The following is a 21758-nucleotide window of genomic DNA, read 5'->3' as shown; positions in this document are numbered from 1 at the left end:
CCCCTCCCCAAGGCTGTCACAGGTGTTAGTACTTTGTGGTTCTCAGGAGATGATGGATTTATGAATATATTTATAAACTAGGGATAAAGATCCCTTCTCTTTCTACTTTACCAGGCTGTTGGGAGGATCCAGAGTGCAAAAACATTTATAAAAAGCAAAGGCTGTGCACATTTGCGAGCTTGTCATTATTATCTGATTCTAGAACAGAACGTAGAGGCGCAGGAACAGAAACAGAATTCCTTCCTTCCTTCCCTCCCTCCCTCCTTTTATCCTTCCCTCCTTCCCTTCCTTTCTTTCTTGAGTCTTTGGCATTTCCCAAGGTCCAAAGAAATATTAAAGAGTAAGACAGACAAGGGGCCGGCCCAGTGGCACAGGGCTTAAGTTCACATATTCTACTTTGGCAGCCCCGAGGTTCCACCGATTTGGATCCTGGGCGCAGACCTGCTCACCACTTATCAAGCCATGCTGTGGTAGGTGTCCCACATATAAAGTAGAGGAAGATGGGCATGGATGTTAGCTCAGGGCCAGTCTTCCTCAGCAAAGAGAGGAGGATTGGTGGCGGATGTTAGCTCAGGGCTAGTCTTCTTCTTCTTCAAAAAATAAAGTAAAATAAGAATATAAAAAGAAATAAGACAGACAAGATCTCTGCCCCCATGAAGCATATTTTCCATTAAAGAAAGAGATACAGCAAACACATCAATAAACATCACGATTTCTATCAGTGAATGACTGAGATAAACAAGAAGCAGGGCAGCGGGCTGTGGTGGGAAGAGAAGTCTTCAGAAACTAGACAGCTCTGCTTCCAGTCCGGGCAAGGCGGCTTCGAGCTTCGCGACTGGAGCCCCTGCACTGCTTGGCCCCTTTCAGTTGCCTTCTCTGCCAGTGTGAGATGACGATGCCCATCTCCATGCATCGTTGTGAAGACTAAGTAAATAGGCCTGGCTATGGGTCCAAGCAACGGATCTCCTGCACAAAGACTTCACTGAGCTCTCCTCCCCTCCCCTTCTGGGGCCCTAAGGGGAAGGGACAAGCGCGGTCCCTTGTGTGGCAAAGGGCAGAGTCTTTTCTCCCAGTGAGGGAGCCATACACACCAGGAAAACCATTTTTCTTTGAAGCGCTCTGCATGGATTTCTAGAACCTTCCCAGCTTTGCTATGCATCATGGTTTGCTAGGGTCAGCTGTGTTCAAACCAGAAACTGGCCACATGGCTAACCTGGGGCCAGTCACTTCCCTTTTCTGGGCCTGTTTTTCCATTGTAGAAAAAGGACGTTGAACTAGAAAATCACCCTCCAGTACCTTCCAGGGCAGGCCTTCTCTCATTTTGGTTTGGAAATAACTTTATCACAAGAATGCTTTGCTTCTCCAACTAATGAGCTCGTTACTTTTACCGATCTCTCTTAACTGAAGGTTCTGAGACAAAACACTTGGGCTTGTGTGTTCTATTTCCTTGCAAAGCAGATAGTGTGTCGGTCTCCTCAAGGCTGCAAAAACAAGGTGTTTCTGCCATGTGGATGTGGCGGGGGTGGACTGCAGGCAGATGGAGAGCTGGTCTGGAGTCACCGAGGCGGGGATGGCTGCGCCCTGCTTTGCAGCGGTGAGACTGGTTAGATGCAAGCGTGTCTGTGTGAGCACGTGCACATGTTCACCCCAGAATCTAGATGCAAGTTCAATGCCTTCAACAGACCTTTCACCACACGAGGCACACCCCATCGTTCCATTCTATGCCCTTCAGTGTTAGAAGTTTTCTTTAGTTTTTGCTCATTTTCTTTCTCAGTATATTTACTAACTACTTCTATACATCAAAACCTGCACGTAAGTTATTGGTAATCCTCACAACTACCTTAAGAAATGGATAACATTCTTCCAACTTTACATATTGAAGAAACTGATGTTCAGAACCATTAAGTACCAAGCTTAAGGTTGCACAGCTGGGGAATGGCTGATCTGTGACCCTAACTCGAATGGGTCTCATGCCAGGGTACATAATCCTTTTCTAGCAACTTCTTCATGCATCATTGGCTTCTCGGTTAAAAGTGAAGGAGTGAACTTATGATCTCAGAGCAGGTTTGATCAATCTACAAGGCTCATCTGTCACATTCATGCAAGATTTATTCAGCAGATTCCTAAGATGTGGTTTTCTAATTTTAAAGTGTATAGGAGTCACCTGGGGGGTGCCCCTTGCATTTAGAGTCTCTTACTCTGCACTCAGGGATTTGTCCTTATTAGGACACAGGTGGTCTAGAACCTTATGCTGAGAAGCAACACATTCTCAGGGGTTTGGGGTAGAGTTTGGTGTTTGAGTCCCCAGAGTTATCCCTCTTGCCTTCCAGAGTACTCTATACACAAATCTATAACAAAACAGAAAATAAAATTTCAATTTTATTAAGCCTGGGAAAGCACAGAATACTCCACTGCATGAGTAAGACTGTATTGCCTAGACTTCAGCACGCCCGACTCGCATTCTAGATCTAGATTTCAGCTCATGAAATCAGGTCTGCAAAGTGAGAAGTCTGGGTTGGTGAAGCTGACCCCAAGTTCACTTATCCAAACAATCACACAAATGAGGCTGGCTTGACCTCATCCCGTCACAAGTCACATGGAAGAATGGCTGGCGGAAGTCTCCCCAGAAGATGCTTCTTGTAGGTAGGCAGGCAGTGGGCAACAGTCCACCACACTTGAGCCCAGAGGCTGAGAGAAGGGGCAGGAGTCGTGTCCTTCCTCATGCTCAGGAAGCAGAATCGACTGTATTCATAGCTACACGGCACCTTTCCATGGAGTGTCCTTGTCCACTCAACTCAGGGGCCAGAACTGTCAGGGCCCACCCAATCATTTGAACAATCCCTTCTCCTCTGGGGAGAAAGTGATACGGGGTAGAGACCCTGAGTCCAGGATGGAAGTAGGCGCTTCCTCTCTCATGGGCCAAGGCTGACATGTGAGGTGAGGGGTGGAGACATGTTCCTTTTGTCAACACGACCAACTCTGTGCCAGAACCTGGACTAAAAGAGGAGTTCGAATCCCCTGGAGGAGTCAACACGTGCCCCATCAATCTCTGAGACCTGACTTCACTGAGGCACAGGGCTGGTGAACAAAAGAGGCTGGAACGCTGCCCTCGCAAGGCTGGCATCCCAGTTGGGGAGACAGCCAGAAACTCTACCACCGAAGCAGAGAAATAGAGACAATAATGACCAATTGGGACCAGGGTTATGAAGGTGACCAGTGAGGGGCAGAGACAGAGCATATGAGGGAGAAGCCACTCTACATAGGAGGGTCAGGGAGCGGATCTCTGAGGACGTAGCTTACAGACAAGCAATACACATAACATTTCAATGAGGAGATGGTGTCGAAAATATTCTGGGAGCAGAGGGGAGGAAATGATGAACTCACTGCTGGGAAACGTAAGACGTTGAAGCTACTTGCCCACGGTCATGAGGTGGGTCACAGGCAAGCCGGGACTAGAATCTGAGGCCAGAAATGTTTCTTTTACTTAAAGACTTTATCTTGCTCTTTTATTCCTCTGTCTTGGGTCTCTTCCTCTGGATTAGATCGCCTGGCAGGGGAGAGTTTCTTCAAAGAGTCAGTCGTTATGTCTTGGAAGGAGAATCAAAGGTCATCGAAAAGAAAACATGTGTCATGCTAAAAGTCTCTTTAAAAGACACAGTGACAAATTTGAATTCCTCTGTGGGCTGAGGCTTCCAGCGCTTCTCACTCTTCAATGGGTTTGTCTGCTCTGTGGGCTGGTTACGAGGCTGGAAAACACGGAAGACGCTCTACAGATTGCAAAACAAGGGACACATGCTGGGGATTTTCACATTCTTCACACACACACAGAATGAGTGAAGAGTTTGCTCGTTTACCTTTAGAAAATCGCTACTCCCATCCCTTCTCTTCTCTGAGAATTAGAAACAAAAGTGGCTTGATTCTGAAGTGGCGAGAGCTCCTGCAAAATGCTCTCTTCTCATCCTTCCTTTTATCTTTTTCAGGGACAATCAGCTGCCAGAAATGTGTCACTTCAAGCAGTCTCCCACATCTTATGTGGATAAAACTTAAATTGTTACCACACCAGTCTGTGCACACTTCTTTCCCCTTCTTTTTGCCAAAAACAGCCGTAACCAAGCTTGACAAACTACTGATTTCTACCAAAGTGCTTTCAACACCTTTTAGACATCAGAGACCAAAGGGATGAGAAGAACTGAAAGCAGTGAGGAAACTCAGAAGTTTCTCCTGATTCCAGACCCACAGCTTCCTCCAGGCAGTCTTCCCAGATTTGCTAGCTGCAAATGAGGATTTTCTCAAAACCTGCCTCCTGAGTATGGAAATCATGCAGCCACGTTTTTTTTTTTTTTCTGCTTTTGTCCACTTAATCAGTGACAAGGCTCTGTTCTGGGCATTGGAGTTACAATGATGAGCCCTGTGACGCAACACGCTTTCATAGGAGATATAAACAAGTGAAAATATAGTAATGGCACATGGCAAAAAGTGGTGTGAAATGAAATGTTGTAGGAACACAGAGGAAGTAGGGGGAGATGACTTCCTGCTAGAGGGAGGAGGAAAGAGTAGACCTTAATTTTGGATCCTGGTGGGGGTGGTCCTTTAAAGGTGGTAGGAATCTTAAGGGTGGGGCTAGGGTAGTAGACGCAGGTGTTACGTCTTTGAAGTTTACATCGTTAAAAAAAAGTTTTTGGTACATTCCAGGTGGAGGGAAAGTAGGAACCGAAGAATAAAGAAGAATCATGTGGGGAGAAAAATAACCTAGTTTGCCTGCTGCATACAATGCATTGCATGACAAGGGAATTGAGCAGTTATCTACAAGAGAGAGAACATTTGAACTTGGTGAGAGCTGGGGTTCAAATTTAGGTCCATGTTACCTCATTCGCTAACTGAAGCTTGTCATTTAGAATGGTGAAGATTTTATGCGCTAATTTACATGAAGGTGCTTGCAACAGACCAGCTGCTCAACACCTTTGAGAGCCTTGTTTGACTCTCTCAGCAAACAGCTAGAAGCTGTTCCCCACGGGAACCCACACGAGGCTGATCTTAGGTGCCCTTGGTGTCACAATTTGAGCAGCATGCCTAATCTTCTTTCCTATGTGTCTAGGGCATGAATCTTAATCTCTTTGAGCCTCTACTTCCTTGTCTGGATTTGGGGACTGTTGATCAAAAAGAGACCTTCTCCTCTAGTCTTTCCACATTCCCATCTTGACCCACAGAAGAGAGAGTGTGCATTCTACTCCCCTCTCAGTTAGTGCTGAGTGGAATACCTACAGACCCTCTTTCCCCTCTCTTAGAGACGTCTCTCTGGAAAAGTTGTCTAGTGTGCTAGGTACCAATGAAAGTCAAACTAACCCCTTGCTAGTGGGTGGGGTCACAGCCTTGGACAACAATCTCCATCTTCTGTTAGCATTCCCGCTACTCTACCTGTAAGTGAGCACATCACAGGGAGGCTGTAGGTCATACCACGTTCAGATGGAAACCTAAGCCATGCTCTCCAGCACTTCACCCACAGGTCTGTCACTCTGAGTTATAGGGTGTAGTAGGCTACAAAAATGGCCATAAATCTTTGTGCCTTCTCCCTTTGAGAGGTGGAGTCAATTTTTCTACCCCTGTAATCTGGACTGGTCTCAAAGTAAACAGCCGAAGTGATTGCATGAGGCCTGAGCCTGGGCCTCAAGAGGTTTTACGTGCTCCCCTTTGCTCTCTTGAAACCCTGCGACCTCCGTGTACATAGCCCAGGCTAACTTCCTGAAAGAGGAGAGATCGGTGGAGAGAGGTCCCAGTCACCTGAATCAGCCTAGCCCAGGCCTCCATAGACCTGCCATCCTCTAGTGACCCATTAGTTAGTGCATATAGATCAATGAGCCCAGCAAAGATCAGACAAGCCCAGCCCAGATCAGCAGAACTGGCCAGCTGACTGTAGACTTGTGAGCAATAACAGATCATTATTGTTTTAAGCCCCTAAGTTTTGGGATGGTTTGTTATGTAGCAAAAGCTCCCTGATACATATGGTGATTGCACAGATTTAAAAGGTGATAGCTTGTTTCCCATTTGGCTGGTAGTCTTGTGTGATGAGGCATTCATACTCCAGAAGGAAGGGAGCTATGCAGTACCCTGAACCACTATAGGAATGACACCTTCCTCATAAGGTTGTTGCCAGTCTTAAGAAGGCCACCAGGTATGGCCACACAAATTATGAATAGCGCTATTCTAGGAGACCCAAGAACATTCTGGTCAATGTAATGTGCACTCTGTGAGACTAATGGTGGTCCCTGGATTTGGGCAATGCAGTGGTCCTTAGGATTAAGCGAGATGATGTGTGTAAAGTGTCTGGCACATAGTTGATGTAAAATAAACATCTATCTTTATAATAATTTCTTGGTATTGAAATATTTTACTATGTTTAATGTTACGATTATTAATACTTCATTATCAAATAAAACTCCATTTTCCCATCAGAAGAGTGTGCCAGGAGTGGTGATAGCGGAGGTGGTGGGCTAGATGACCTTCAAGGTTCTTTCCAGCATGACTACTCCGTGATTCATGGGCTAACAAAAATCTTCTCGTAAGGGGAAGCCGGAACACATGCCCTGAGTGAGGTCCTTTGGTGAAACTGGGGACACGGCCCCAGCAGCGCAGCGTGGCAGGCCATCCGTCAGGCGGCTGTGTCAGCAGCCCGAGAGGCAGCCCATAAAGCTGCCACAGCTGCTCGGGGCTGTGCCCCAGTGAAAGAGGAGGCAGCGGCAAGGCCTCTGGGCCAGGAGGGCCCACTTGGCAGGAAGGAGGCCGTGCTGTGTTCTGAGAGGACGATGTGAGGGACCTGGACGCTGAATGCACCACTGAAGCCACAGATAAATCCTGCAGTGTGAGATCAAAAGCAAGTAGCAGAGGAAACTCAAGTCTTAATGAGATGCCTTTTCCCCATCTGTCTCCGTCACTGCATCCCCCCAGCTCCTGACCATCTGCGCTAGACCTAAAGCTGGACCAGGTTTAGAGCAGAGTTTTGTGTATTGTGGATGGAACTTTGGGAAAGACCCTGAGGCCGGCGGAGGCTGAGGTCCAGTCCTGGATTTTCCCCTCACCAGCCACATGACCTTGGACCCTGAAGCCCGAGCCTTACCCCAGAAGCTTTGATTCAGCGGCCTGGGCTGCAGCCTGGTTGTGTTAATAGCTCCCCAAGTGATTTATTCACTGCAGCCAGGGTTGAGAACCACCGATTTAACTGTTTTAGGCTTTGGGTTCCTCATCTGTCCAAGGGGGATGGGAAGACCTACTTTGCAGTGTTGTGCGAACCAATAAAGATAGATAACAGATGGGGAAGGGCAAGGATTACCATCTGACACTCTCTTGTCTGGAAAGATTCTATGCCTAGGGCCTTGAGCCAGATACATGCAGGTCTCGGGACCCAGCTGTGTCCATTTTTTAATCAGCCACCTTCTCTATCAGGAATGTGTCTTGGCTCTGCAGGGCGTGGGTCTGTGTGGGCAATACTGAGGGAACGTGAGGAATGGTGTGGGATGTGTCCATGGTGTCCTGATCACAGGAACTAGCACGTTCCACCGGTCACCCAGAGAACCGGTAACATTTGCTCCCATGTGCCCTGTTTGAGTGGTAATCAAGTGGTACTTAAAAGTAACTACTATTGTACTACCAATGAATGAATGGAGAGACAACTTTGCCCTCTTTATCCAGCCAGTGTTAGGACCTGGGGGAGAGGGTAGGGGTGGGGAGGGGAGGAGGTGGGTGGGGCACACAGCTGCATGCTATTTCCATTCTTTCATTGATTTATTTGGGCACGTCAGCCTGCATTCATTTAACAAATCTTCCTGTGGGGCTTACTGCTGTGTGCCGGATACAAAGGCTATTCAGACCCCATCCTTGCCTTTAAACTGTTCACAGCACGAGGGAGGCAAATCTACAGTTAGTCGTGTTGTTAAAGGACCAGTGCCTAGGACTCACGCCAGTGGAAAGGTGTTCAAAGAAGGGCGATGATGGTGCAGGTGGGCAAACTTGGGGAAAGATTCTTGGTCGAACTGTGCCTACGTCACCAATATGGCCATAGTTTGTATCCTTTTAGTTTCTCACCTGGGCATGTGTCTTTCTTTTTAATACCTGGAAGTTTGCACCTTCATCGATCCCTCCCCAGCCCCGCCACCCTAACAACCACCAATCTGTTTTCTGTATCTACGAGCTTGGTTTTGTTTATTTGTTTGTTTTGATTTTAGATTCCACCTATGAGTGAGATCATGTGCTATTTGTCTTTCTCTGTCTGACTTATTTCACTTAGCCTAATGCCCTCAGGGCCCATCCATGTTGTTGCAGATGGCAGGCTTTTATTCTTTTTTATTTCTGAATAGTATTCCACTGTGTGTATATATCACATCTTCTGTAGCCCTTCATCCATTGATGGACATTTGGGTTGTTTCCGTGTCGCGGCTGTTGAGAATAATGCTGCAGTGAACAAGGGGTGCAGATACCTTTTTGAATTAGTGTTTTTGTCTTCTTCAGATAAATATTGAAAAGTGGGATGGCTGGATCAGATGGTAGTTCTATTTTTAATTTTTTTTTTGAGGAAGATTAGCCCTGAGCTAACATCTGCCACCAATCCTCTTCTTTTTGCTGGGGAAGACTGGCCCTGAGCTAATAACTGTGCCCATCTTCCTGTATTTTACATGTGGGATGCCACCCCAGCGTGACTTAACAGGCGGTGTGTAGGTGCACACCCAGCATCTGAACTGGTGACCCCCGGGCCACGAAAGAGGAAGGTGCTAACTTAACCGCTGTGCCTCTGGGCTGGCCCTCTATTTTTAATCTTTTGAGGAGCCTCCACACTGTTTTCCACAGTGGTTGCACCAATTTATATTCGCATCAACAGTGCACAAGGGTTCCCTTTCCTCCACGTCCTTGCCAACTCTTGCTATCTCTTGTCTTTTGGAGATTAGCCATTCTAACTGGTGTGAGGTGACATCTCATTATTGTTTGGATTTGCATTTCCCTGACAATTAGTGATGTTGAGCGTCTTTTCACATACCTGATGGCCATCTGTATGTCTTCTTTCAAAAAATGTCTTTTCGGATCCTCTGCCCATTTTTTAATTGGATTGTTTGTTTTTTTGCTCTTGAGTTGTATGAGTTCTTTATACATTTTGGATATTAACTCTTTATCAGATATATGAGTTGCAAATATTTTCTCCCATTCAGTAGGTTGCCTTTGCATTTTGTTGATGGTTTCCTTTGCTGTGCAGAAGCTTTTTAGTTTGATGTAGTCCCACTTGTTTATTTTTGCTTTTGTTGCCTTTTCTTTTGGAGTTGGATCCAAAATAATCATTGCCAAGACCGGTGTTGAGGACCTTACTCCCTACGTTTTCTCTAGGAGCTTTGTGGTTTCAGGTGTTACATTCAAGTCGTGAAACCATTTTGAGTTAGTTTTTGTTTGGGCACATGTCTTTACCACTCTATTTCCAGTTTTTCATTTTCTAATCTATTTTCCTAAAAGCACAGTTCTAATGGTGTCATTCTCCAGCTCAGCCACTTTTAGTGGCCCTCATCACTACCTGCTGAGTAAAAGCCAGATTCCCTAGACAGGTACCTCCAGACCTCCTCAGCCTGAGCCGGCCTTCTTTCCAGCCTCATCTCCCTCCACATTCCTCCTGGTGCTTAGAGTCAATCCACATGGAACAATTTGACATTGGCGAGACACTCCACGCTCTTTCACGCCCGAATGCCCTTGCATAAGCCTGAAATGCTTTTCTTTCTTCAACCCTCCATCTCCTCATTTTCTTGCTACACTGAGCTGTTTGCTATCCACCCAATAGTCTCTTTTATGTCTGTGCATAAATTATTTCCTCTGCTGTACAACTTACTTCCTCTGTTGGTATAACCTTCCTCCTCTCTTTTGTCTGTCTGAAAAAGTATTTTTTAATCTTTCAAAAACTAATTCAAATCTTGTCTCCTGGTGAGCCTTCTGGTCTCCCTAGTAACAATGGCTTCCACCTCTGGGTTCCGTTTACACTTTTGAGTGTCTGTATCTCATACCACCAGCATGTAACAAAACGGACAGAAGTAAGCAATGAGTCTCTGCCACCTGAGAAACCTAGGTACTAGAAATGCTTTTTCACTCCTCTGTTTAGGTCCCTGGTAAGGGAAAAGGAACATGTCAGCCAGCGGCTGGTAACTTGATTGGGTTTATCTCCATGTTGATCTTGCCTTTTCCTGGATTTGGTGTCTAGCTCTTTCCTGGAATTGGGGTTTTTTTTCCTAGGATAAGTGAGAAAAACAAAAAATCTCTTGCAATTATTTGCCTGACTTTGCAATATTTTATGCAATTTGTGGGTTAAAAGGCTTGCAGACCAACGGATCAAATATACATGAAGCCAACCTGCAGACGTTGGGGAGAAGAGCCAAGGGTGACCCCTGGTCAGAGTCCTTGGATTCTGCGAATTTAGCTCAGAAAATTGGCATAGAATTTTATTATTCAGCCCCACTCCCAGGACACAATTTTCTGATTTTCTTTTTTTCCCCACTTATTTTTATAACCAACAATGTCAAAATTTGGAGAACTCTATTGTTTGTCTATTAGCCTTGCAATCTGAAAGTACATGGACTGGAAAGAACACGGGTTTCCAATTCTCTGCTGATCGCTGTGAGTTCCTACTCTCTGGGCTTGTGTCCCCAACTGCAAAGTGAGGAAATTACTTGAAGAGTCTCCAAGATCTCTTCTACTTGAATAGTTTTATTCATTCTTTGCTGTGTCATCCTACAGCAGTTGATGTACAATCCATTTTTTTGTACTAAGTACCCGCCTTGGACTTTGTGTCTTCTTCTTGTCTATCATCCACTAGATAGCATCACCTAGAATTATTGACTGCCTACAATAAACTCCAGGTTCTTTGACATTCAAGGTCTTCTGTAATCTTCCCTCAACGATCATTTTCTAAGTGTTATTTCTCTCAGTCCCAGGCTCAATAGACTATTTGCTATTTCCCCAAAATGCCATATATGTTTAGCGTTTATGTTTTGGCACTTGCTGTTCTCTCTGCTTCTAATGTCCTTTCTGATGTCAGCATTTGGTGAAATCTTACACATGTTGCCCCCAGTAACAGGACCAAAGGAGTCCTTGTTTGGTATTTCATAGAATTCTACATCAAGTTACCTGTTCTGCTCGTTCTTCTCCTGCATTGATCCCTGGTTTGGATATTTGGACTCTGCTCATGTTCCTATAATTAGCCTTAGGTCTTGCTCCTTATACCATGTTTTGGTAACATTTTTGGGACTCCAGTGAAATCCAAGCCTGGAAGGCTTTGCTTGCTCCTTCCCTTAATCTTAGAATGGTAACCTTAACTATTCTCCACTCCCATCCATTTAACTGATTTCCCTCCAACCAATTGAGAGACTTAGCTAATGCCAACTATTGGGCTCCGTGGGTTCCCTTTTCCTACTGCCAGGCTTTCAGAGACACTTCCCTCCTGCTCCAAGTTTCTCCTGTTGCTACTCGCTGCCTCCACCCTCCATCACTTGCCCTTTCCTTTCAGCTCTGGAGATGGCTGGATCCTAGAAAGCACACCTCTGCTCACTGTCATCACACCCAGCTGAGCCCAGGGACTATCTCACCCAAGGACATACAATAATGAAGGGGATTCTGAGCTGTTGAGGTTTTAGAAAGCCATGTCCTATAAGAGCAGACTTATACAAAGGGCCAGAGACTTCACATGTAAAGTTCCTAGTGTTTCTTGAGCCGTCTCCTTTTTAAAGTTTTATAAGAATGTTATATCCTTGGTCAGAAATATAGCTCCTTTATAGCACGTACATTGTTTAAAAATACGATTTGTGGTCAGATGTATATGGCTCCAAATACTGGCGCTGAATGTTTATTTCCATGTTACCTTGGCTAAGGTACTTAATCTCTCCGAGCACCAGTGTCCTCGTCTGTAAAGTGGCGAAAGTCCTACTTCCATCACCAGGATGCTGTGGGGAATATGTGGGGCCGGTTATACATGACAGTCTAGCACAGGGGCTGCACACAGGCAGTGCCCCCCACACACTGGCTCCTCTGCATTCTTTCGATAACACAATCTTTTCTTGGAACTAAAACACAAATTTCATTCTGGAAAGGGCTTCTCAAGTTTGAGGACTGCATACTGTCAGTAGGAGCCAGCCCAAAGTGGGTCACTGAACGTCACTCAGAGTTCATATCTTTGAACCTCCACCTTCTCATTGCCTGTGGCTCCTATAGTCAGAGATTTGCCTTAATTTGTATGCATAGCCATCCAACTTCAACACATGCTCACCGAAACTTTTAACCACAGGGATCTTGGAAGACCTCTGCTTGAACTTCTGTGATTAGAAAGGAAGGTGGAGCTTGGAGAGGCGTTGTTTAGGAAGGTCTCAAAATGGGCTAATCACATCACAGCATAGTGTGAAGTTTCCTCTACCAGACGCTGAGTTTCCTAAGCACAGGACCATGCCCAAGGGATGTAGCAGAAGCACAAAAAAAGTGCTAGAGTGTCCATGTTTCTCAAATTTGGGAATATTTACATGGGGGAAGGATGGTGGCATGTCAGTGCTGCATATAAAGAGCTACAGGATAAAGACAGTCCTTTTGCATGGAATATCAGATTTACTAGGGAAATGTGAGTAGCTTAAGTTTTAAGTAATAATAAAACATCCAGAAATATTATGGAATAGAAGGTCAAGTTGACATAATTCTTAGATAAGCCATCAGTCCTCAAAGGACTTTTGCAGAGGACTGCTTTGAGCTCTACCTCTAGCATCCTCAGGAGCACCTAATCACTTTCCTCCATCCTTAAGGGTCCTTGTGGGGTAATGTTTGAGAAGCACTGTCTAGTTGCACACTCTGGGGAGTGATTAGAGGAGGTAGTAGGCTGTGGGCAAGGCCTTGAAGAGTGAGCAGGAGCTCTGTAGGCAACAGTTGCAGGTCATGGGTTTCTGAGGAGAATGACATGATCAGAGAGGCATTTTTTTGGAGATCATGGTGGCAGCATGTATCACTAGGAAGAGAAAGAGACTGGAGGCAGGGGGACTGGCTCAGAGGCTCCTGTGGTCATCCAGGAGAGAGGTGAAGGTGTCACCTGAAGCTAGGATACTCCTCATGAGGCCATAGGTACAGGTTGAGGAGAGAGGTAGTGTAGCAGGAGTGGGGACCACAGGCATTTGGGCCACTTCTTCATATAACTTACTTGTGCCTTCAGGGCCTATTTGTGCCCATTCTTGTATATACCACTTCCATTTGATGATGGGATGAGGCTGTACATGCCCAATTTTAAGGCTTGATGAATCAGATGACATTCAGTTCATTATGGGTAGCTCAGGTTGCATGGTAACTTGGTAACCCATGGCTAAGTGGTCAGCCTCTACTAGGCCCAGTAGTAGGCCAGAGATGTGGCTACAGGATGGAGAGAAGGAAACCAATGTGAGAATGTTGAAGGAAGTAGGAATGACATTTCAAGGTAGAAGCAAGCCAATGTGCTGCAGGTCTGAGGCAGACAATACCAAAAGGGACAAGGGGAAAACTTCAGGGTGCAGAATCTTGGGGAGGTTACAAGATATAATTTGTTCTCCTTTTTCATATTTAAATTAAAATATGCTGGTGTGGAATGGGTATTAGAGACAGTATGTTATGTGTTCAGAGAAGGGAAAAATAGCTGTAGGCTGGATGTGGTGGGGAGGTGAGGATCAGAGAAGCTTCTAAAGGAGATGGCACTTGGCCTGAGTCTCAAAGACTCGGTAGGACTTTGGGGCAATGGGAGAACATTCTAGACAGGGAAAAGGCATTGAGCCTGAAGTCCTTAAAATAATGCAACTTGGCTCCTGACTTTGATTCACGGGGGGAGGAATTCACCCACGGCCATCTGCCAAGTGGAAGAGCTCAAAGGTCAAGGACTGTACATTTTTTGTAGCATTTCTCATTTGTTTGAGCTTAAATGAAGCCGAACCCTGCAGGGAAATGAGCACATGTTACACGTCTCCAAAGGCAGGAGGCTTCATGGCCAGGAAACTATGCTGGCCGGATAGTAATACCAATGACTAATGTACCCTCCTAGGTCTCTTGTGGTTTGAGACCCCAGGAATCTGGGCCAGTGAGGAGACAAACAGGCGGTGGCTCCATGAGAGGGTGATTAAGCAAGAGGCAGCACAGTGTGGCAAAGAGAGTGTTGTTCTGCGAATTACAAGAGGGGTTCTCACTCCAGTGGCCCTGAGCAAGCCAGAGAAGTCTGGGCTTCAGTTTCCTCATTAACGTCTTGATCTGCTGTCCTAGAGGGCCATGAATTACCAGCGAGTGTATGCCCCGTTAGCCAGGGCTGCATCTTAACAACAGATCCTAAAATCCAGCCACCTACAGGCCCAGACTTAGGAACAAGTCATTTTGCACATGTTCCTGCCTACCCTTCACGATCCAGTTAGCTGACTCCTTCACTGACATGCTCTGACTTCCACAGACACACCTGGTCACTGCTGTCCTGTGTTCCAAAGCACCTGGGAACACATAATTGTCACAATCAGGACCTAGCAAGGAAACGTCAAAAGGGCCATCTCCTCTCTCTCCCCTGTGGGCATTTCAAATGCAGTCAAGTCTTTGAATGAGGCTTTTTGATGAGAATTTATACAGCTTCTGACACTGGGCCTGCCTAGCAAAAGCATGACTCAATGAGACACCAAATCCTCAGAGATTGAAATTGCTCCTAACAAAGTTGGAGAAACTTAGCTGCTACTTGGTCTCTGTGAGTGGGCAACCTCTTCATCTGCTTGAGAGTTGACATCTGTTTATGATGAGGCTCAGAGCCCGAGATATCCCAGAAGACAACTTCTCCATTTACTTTCCTCTCCCAGCCCTTTACATTGTAGGTGCAATCTTAGAAAGAGAATAGGGCACAGAGTTAGACAGACATGGGTTCCAATCCAAGGTCCACCAATTGCTTTGCTATGTTTTCTTGGAAAATCCACTTAACCTCTCTGAGTCTTCATTTCTTCATCTATAAAATCCAATAGTAATATTGACTCCAAAGGGCTATTGTGAAGATTAAGTGAAGCAGCATACATAAAACTAACACAGCGGAAGATTTTAGAAAGTATAAGTTGAACACCTACTATATGCCAGCCTGACACCAATATACAATTAGCTACCCTGCGAGTTATTTGGAAAGTTAGGGAAAGTGGAGTTTTCTCCCAGGCAGAGGGGCTGGAGGCGAATTTACTTCCTTCCCAGAAGGGGATTGCCGATGGGTGGGGAAGGCCAGTCCTGCCCTGTGCCTGGCAGACACCCAGCTGGGCTTAGCTGTGTCCATCGTGGTGCCAAAAAGCCTCGTCCACAGAACAGGGCTTCACCCTTGGGAACCACAGGAGCAGCTGCCCCCAGCTGTGCTCACCAAACGTGACTGCTCTGCTGAGATAAGCACTGTGTGTGACCTACCGCCTGGCCATGTCCCCTCCTCATGCTGACAGGGGCTCTTCTCAGAGCAGCCCTCACCATATAAGTGATTCAGGGGACAGTCACTGAACTCCTGCTCAGTGCCAGGCTGTGTGCTCTGTGTTTGCTCATCGAATCTTTACCAGCCTAAGGAGCAGTGACGCTGTCCCTATTTAACACATGGGGAAACTGGAGCCAGAAAATCTGTGATACTAGAATTCTTTTATTTTCTGAGCTTTAAAAACTGAATTCTTTTCTCTCTATGATATCACATAATGGAGAGAAATCCATACTTTATCTTCATAGGAAGATATGCTGGTAGTGTGGAGGTTGAGAAACCCTAATATAAATCAAGTAAATGGATTATGTCTTTTAATCCTTGTTTAAACCCAACAAGGTAGGTATAATTCTTGTCCCTTTAAGACATGAGGGATCTGAAGCACAGATTGGTTAGGTACATTCTCCCAAGATGACACCAGGAAGTGGTGATGCTAGGAATTTGAATGCAGGGACCTGAGTCCAGCACAGCTCACTAGAGCAGGGTCATCAGCTCATTTGGGGTTCCTCACTGTCTTACTCAGTTCAGGCTGCTGTAACAGAATACCATAGACTGGGTGCCTTATAAACAACAGAAATTTATTTCTCATGGTTCTGGAGGCTAGAACCATGCAGGTTTGGTGTCTTGTAAGAGCCTGCTTCCTGGTTCATAGCTGACTGTCTCTTCACTGTGTCCTCACATGGCAGAAGAGGCCTAGGAGCTCTCTGGTGTCTCTTACAAGGGCATGCATCCCACTTATGAGGCTCCGCCACTATGACCCACGCACCTCCCAAAGCCCCACCTCCAAATACCATCACATTAGGAGTTAGGGTTTAACATGTGAATTTGGGGGACACAAATATTCAGTCTACAGAACTCCCGGAACCTACTAGAGTGCCAGTGCCTATGGACAGGGAGGGGCTATCCTGTGAAGAGAGTCTGTGAGTTGCTCTGTCCACAGATGAGCTGGTATAGACTAAAGAATGGTTTCAGATTTATCACCTCTTCACCGAGGGCTAGGAAGCTTCCAGAAGCAGCAGACAGTTCTGAAGGTAGAGCAAGTCCTAAAAGTCATAGAGAAATCCTCCTGAAAGAAATCCTGGGCTAAACTCTGACTTTTCCAAGGTCCCATATGCCAATTAGATGGGAGGGTCTGGGCCCTAACCCACCCTGCATGCTTCTTAGTCAGAACGCTTTGCAGGTCACATTATGTTCAAATGAGAAAATCAATGTGAAAGTTCTTAGAAAGAGGGCCAGTGATGTAGGAACACAAGAGATAAAGATGTCACATGGGCTTTTCGTGAAAGGAGAATGCCTCAAAGCCTTTAAAATGCACACATCTCTAGAATGCACCTAATAGGAAGTTTTCTTGGATAAAGGCAGTAGGGAAGGCAAATGGTGTCTCCCTGGTGTTTCTTACACCGTGGTCCCTTCCTTTCAGTACTTAAGATTCTCATGATTCTTTGCTAATAGAGCTTGGAGGGACCTAGAAACTATTTAGTGAAACTCAAACATTTTATGGATGTGGTAATTGGGGCTCAGAGGAAAAGGAAATGACTTTGCTATTATAATAATCACAATCATAATAAGCAAGAATTATGATTATGATTAATATCTCCTCATATGAGTATAAAGCCTTAAAGTTTATAAGTCATTTTTATTTAACTGATCTTGCTTGAACACCATAGCAGCATCATCAGGCAAATAGGACAGAGAATATTCTTCTCATGTTTCAGGTGAAAATTATACTCAGATAAAGTAAATTGCTCAGAATCACACAGTTAGGACAAGAGAAGGTAATCCTAGACCCCACACTCAAACTCAGGTCTCATGGCAAATTATTGTGTACTCTTGACACTATATGTCTCTGCACACAGCTACTTACGGAGCCAAGCCAATCTCCTAGCTTGTTTATAGCTTTGAAGGGCATGAGGCCAAGTTCAAGGAGTCAGACAGATCTAGGTTCAAGGTCTGTTTCTACCCCTAGTAGAAGTGTGACCTTGAACAAATTATTTAACTTGTCTAGACCTCGTAAAAAGTAAAGCAGAAGTTATGAAGCCAGAGGCATCCTTTGTGATTAAAGGATAAACAAATCTTTTGAGCAGAGTAGAATGTTTCTTTACAACAATAAAACCAACCTTCGACAGTCACATACAAGGGCTGTTTTGAAGTTGTTTTCCAATTCCAAGGTCAGATGGAGGCCAAGACTTCATTATTTTTTCATCTCCAGAATTTACTCCATTTGTAGCTCAATAAGAACAAACCATACCCTGTGGTCACCAAAAAAGCTGATTCTATACCAGGCTGCACTACTGATGTGTGGCTTCCAGTGGCATAGCTCCCATGATCCCTCTCCTCTGCGTGTGCTGTAGGTTCCTCCAATCTCACTGAAAAGCCCACTCACCCTGTGGTACTCCACAAGCTCCCACAGCCCGCTCCTTCTGTCTCAGTCTCAGGGAGTGACACCAGCATCTCTTTTGTCAATCAAAACAGAAATCTGGCAGTCATCTTTGGATGGCAGAGATAAGAGACAACCATGTTCTTTTGAGTTTGCCTCTGAGGTGCCTTCCAAGTCCAGCCCTTATTTTTAAATTCTAACTCCACTATCCTCATTATAATCACTCTTGTGTCCCACTTTAACTGTTAAAATAGGCTTTCCCAGCCTGGCTTCAAAAGGTCAACATCACTGGATGGTAATGGTGAGACACACCAGAATGTTCTCTCATGAAGGTCCTCATATGCTACACTGAGGGGTTAAGAATTTATTTGGTAAGCAAGGGTAAGCCAAGTGATGACGTCAGGTTTGCATTTTAGAAAATTCACTCTAACTGCAAGTATAGCTGGTGAATTAAATGGTATAGGAGTAGAGGGCAGAGGCCAGGCTAAAGAAGTAATCATGATAATCCAGCTGAAAGGTGACTGGAATCTTAAGTAGAATGGCGGCAGTAGAAATGGAGCAGAGGAGATGGTTTGAGAAGTAGTAATGCGGTAGGACAAAAAGGATCGGTATTTAATAGAGTCTGGGGGATAAGGGAAACAGGATAGAATCTAGGATTATAACAAGATTTTTTTGTCTTGGAATAGATGGGAAACCCTTACGTTGGAAAACGGAAAACTCAACGAGGTGAGATCTTTGTTCAAATACCTCAAAAGCTGTGATAGGAAAAAAACATTGATTCAAATTCTGAATGTCTTCTGAAGGTAAAGCTAAAAAAGACTGAGGTTGGGAGAGGCAGATTTGGGTGTGGTGTAGATAAAGCTTTTTAAAAGCTTCCCCCCAAATGGTCTCTAATGGGGAGTTCATTACTTCACAGATAGGTCCGGTTCCTAGGTGTATAATATAAGGTGAATCACTGATGAACTTGACGATTCCTTCAAACATGGTGATCCTGGGATTCTCCGAGTCCCAGAGGATCAACCTTATGAAAAGGCACAAGGATGCCATCGAGACAATGCTGGGCTGGCAATTTGGTGGCCAGTGTTCTGGTCCCAGGTCTGTGCCTGCCTAACTTACAGGATGATGTTACGTTGCTTTGCCCCTGGGCTTTAAATGCCGTCTACATGAAAGACGAGGAGTTGGAGTAAAAATAATGATAATGAAACGAAAATAGTAAGTGAAGTGAATACCCAGTGAAGGTAGCTGCTTTTATTGTGGCCAAGCATCATGCCTGTTTCATGTGTTGTGTTCTTTAATCCTCGCAGTGGCACTGTATAATTAATTTCTCTCTTTTACAGATGAGGAGCCTAGGGTTCACAGAGATGATCTTTGTCATTGTTATACTTTGCGATTTTATTGTTTTAATGCCAATGAGAGTAGGAGCTGAGTCTTGTTATTACAGTATTCTAGAGAAAAGGTCCACACACTACTCTGAGGTCCCTGCCTTTCTGTAGCTTGGTTATTTGACCTTCCCTGGCTTCTGTGAGAGACCCCAAGATTCTGCTTCTAGCTCAAACTAGCCTGCATTTCAATCTAAAGAATGGTAACAATACACTTGTTGTCAAGGAACTTAAAGTCGAGTAGAGGATCTGATTATATTTACAATTTGTGCATAAATGGGCACAAATGATGTTCTGTCTTCCTCTGAGGTCAGGTACCATGTCTGCTTTACTTTTCTTTACTTTGTTCTTAGCCCAGGTCAGCACCTCTCAGGCACTCTGCCAGTATCTGTTGAATGAAATACTTTATAATGACTATGGAAAATGTATTTATAATATTCATTATAATATATGTACATTCACGTCTACCCGGAGTATGGAACTGAGTTCAGAAAATGGGAACAGGACAGATTTACGGAAGAAAAAATTTGAATTTAGGACATGTATTTGGGAGGCCCACTAGCATCTGACTGGAGCTCTCCAACAGGCACCTGAATATACCAAACATACAGTGAATTAGAGGAAGAGTGGGGCTGGGGTTAGAAATTTCAGGGTGATTTTGTCTACATAGGTGGAATTTAAGTCCATGGGGCCAGATGAGATCACCTTAGGTCTAAAAGTATATAGAAAGTAGGAAGTAACCAAAGAAAGAATCCCGAGGCACTCCAACATAGAAGATGGAGAGATAGGAAGGGACCAGTAAAGGGGCCTAAAACATTGTAGCAAATGATATAGGAGGAAAACCAGAAGCCAAGGGAAGTGTGCCAGAAGCCAACTGAAGGAAATACTTTAAGAAGAAGGAAGTGATCTACTGGTTGAAATGCTGTTGAGAATTTAAGATCCAAGAATTTGCCATGATATTTGGCAATGTGAAGTTCATTGGTAACATAAATGGTGTGCAATCATTTGCCTGTTTGATATTGCACCCATCTCACCCCTTTTCCTTACTCTGTCCTATGTTACAGGGAAATACAGTTTCTGAAATCCCTTGCCAACTGGCTTCAGACCAGATTGAGTTTACAGGAGACCCTGGCAGGAGACTGGAAAGCAGAGGAGAAGATGAGCCAGAGCACTTTTCCCCCATTCTCTCTGCTTTGAGTAGCATCTCCAGCAGGGCCTGAATCTCCTCCATGGATCTGGCTACCACTGGATAATGCTCTATCTCTTTGTGGTCCAAGGTCCCACTGGGCAGGCCCGCTGAGTTTCCAGCTTCCATGGGGCTCTCTTCCCTCTGTCTCTCTAGTCTTACAGGTGAGTTGCCTCGTCTTCCTCTGGTCAACCTTTCATCTCTTCCCTACGTAGAGCCCTCTCCCAGAGACAAGTCTGATTGTATTCATCCATTTTTGGTTACAGAATCCTGGGCCCTACGTTCCACACATTCTGGGCCATTCTCCAGGCATCCCTGTGGTTTCCAGCACATTTTTGAGAAGGACATGGGGACCCAAGCCCCAAGAACAACAGTTCCTCGGTGTCTCTGGAATGGCTCATGGGGGTGGCTGATAGCCTTTTTCTACTTAGCTGGGGCCGAAGCACTCCTCCCAAGGCATAAACCCTTCCCCAGATGTGGTGGGCGGGCTCGTCCACGGGAAAGGTTTAAGCAAATAAACCTGCCACACAGTTTTCAAGTGTCCCATCTGAGGAAAGCTGGAAAGAAGGCAACACACATAAATTAACTCAGCATGCTTTGCATAAAGGAGTGGGAAGCAAATTCAACGGGCCACAGAAACATGAAGGGGAGCCTCAATTCCACCCAAATGTAATTTTTTCCAGGTTAACCACAAGTTTCTATATTTAAAAATTCAAAGATTCTGAGCTTCTTAGATTTTTGAGTTTTTCTCAAGTTTAGTTCTTATGTGTCTAGGCCTCCCCAGTCTATGGACATAGATTGTGACTTCTGAATAATAATTATCCACATTTTGCTGGCTGTTTCCCCAACTGCTTCTGCAGGGTCCATAGCCCATCCCAAATGTCTTACCGCTGGGCAGGCTCTTCTGTCCCCCGACACCCCCTGTCAGATGGGGCCTCTTTGGTGGCTCCAGTTCGCACCAGCCTCCGAGGACACTGCTTTCTCCCCTTCTCCCTTCAGACCCAGGGGTGGAAAAAGCTTCCTGTAGTTGCTGGCCCCTAGGTGCCTCCCTGTCCTTGGTTGATGCCCTTAACCCTCTCTGTGTCTCTGTAAAAAGTCCTTTCATTAAATTCTTGTTCAGTTAAGCCCTGCTGAATTTACCGTCTCTTTCCTGCCAAGGCCAAGACAATATACCCAGGTACTTCTTGGAGTCCCAGGGAGAACACTTGAGGTATGTGGCTTGGAAACCACTAGAGGACCTCTCACCACTGCTGGGTTCCACTTGGCCCTGCCTTGGAGCTGCCTATCTCCTGATGCTCCCAAGGCGGCAGGCTCTTGCTGTGCCAACACGGAGTCACGCTTCCT

This window comes from Equus przewalskii, chromosome 2 (genome assembly GCF_037783145.1).
Source record: "Equus przewalskii isolate Varuska chromosome 2, EquPr2, whole genome shotgun sequence".
NCBI classification, from domain to species: Eukaryota; Metazoa; Chordata; class Mammalia; order Perissodactyla; family Equidae; genus Equus; species Equus przewalskii.
The sequence above is the reverse complement of the archived record's forward strand: the minus strand, read 5'-3'. Positions refer to the sequence as shown.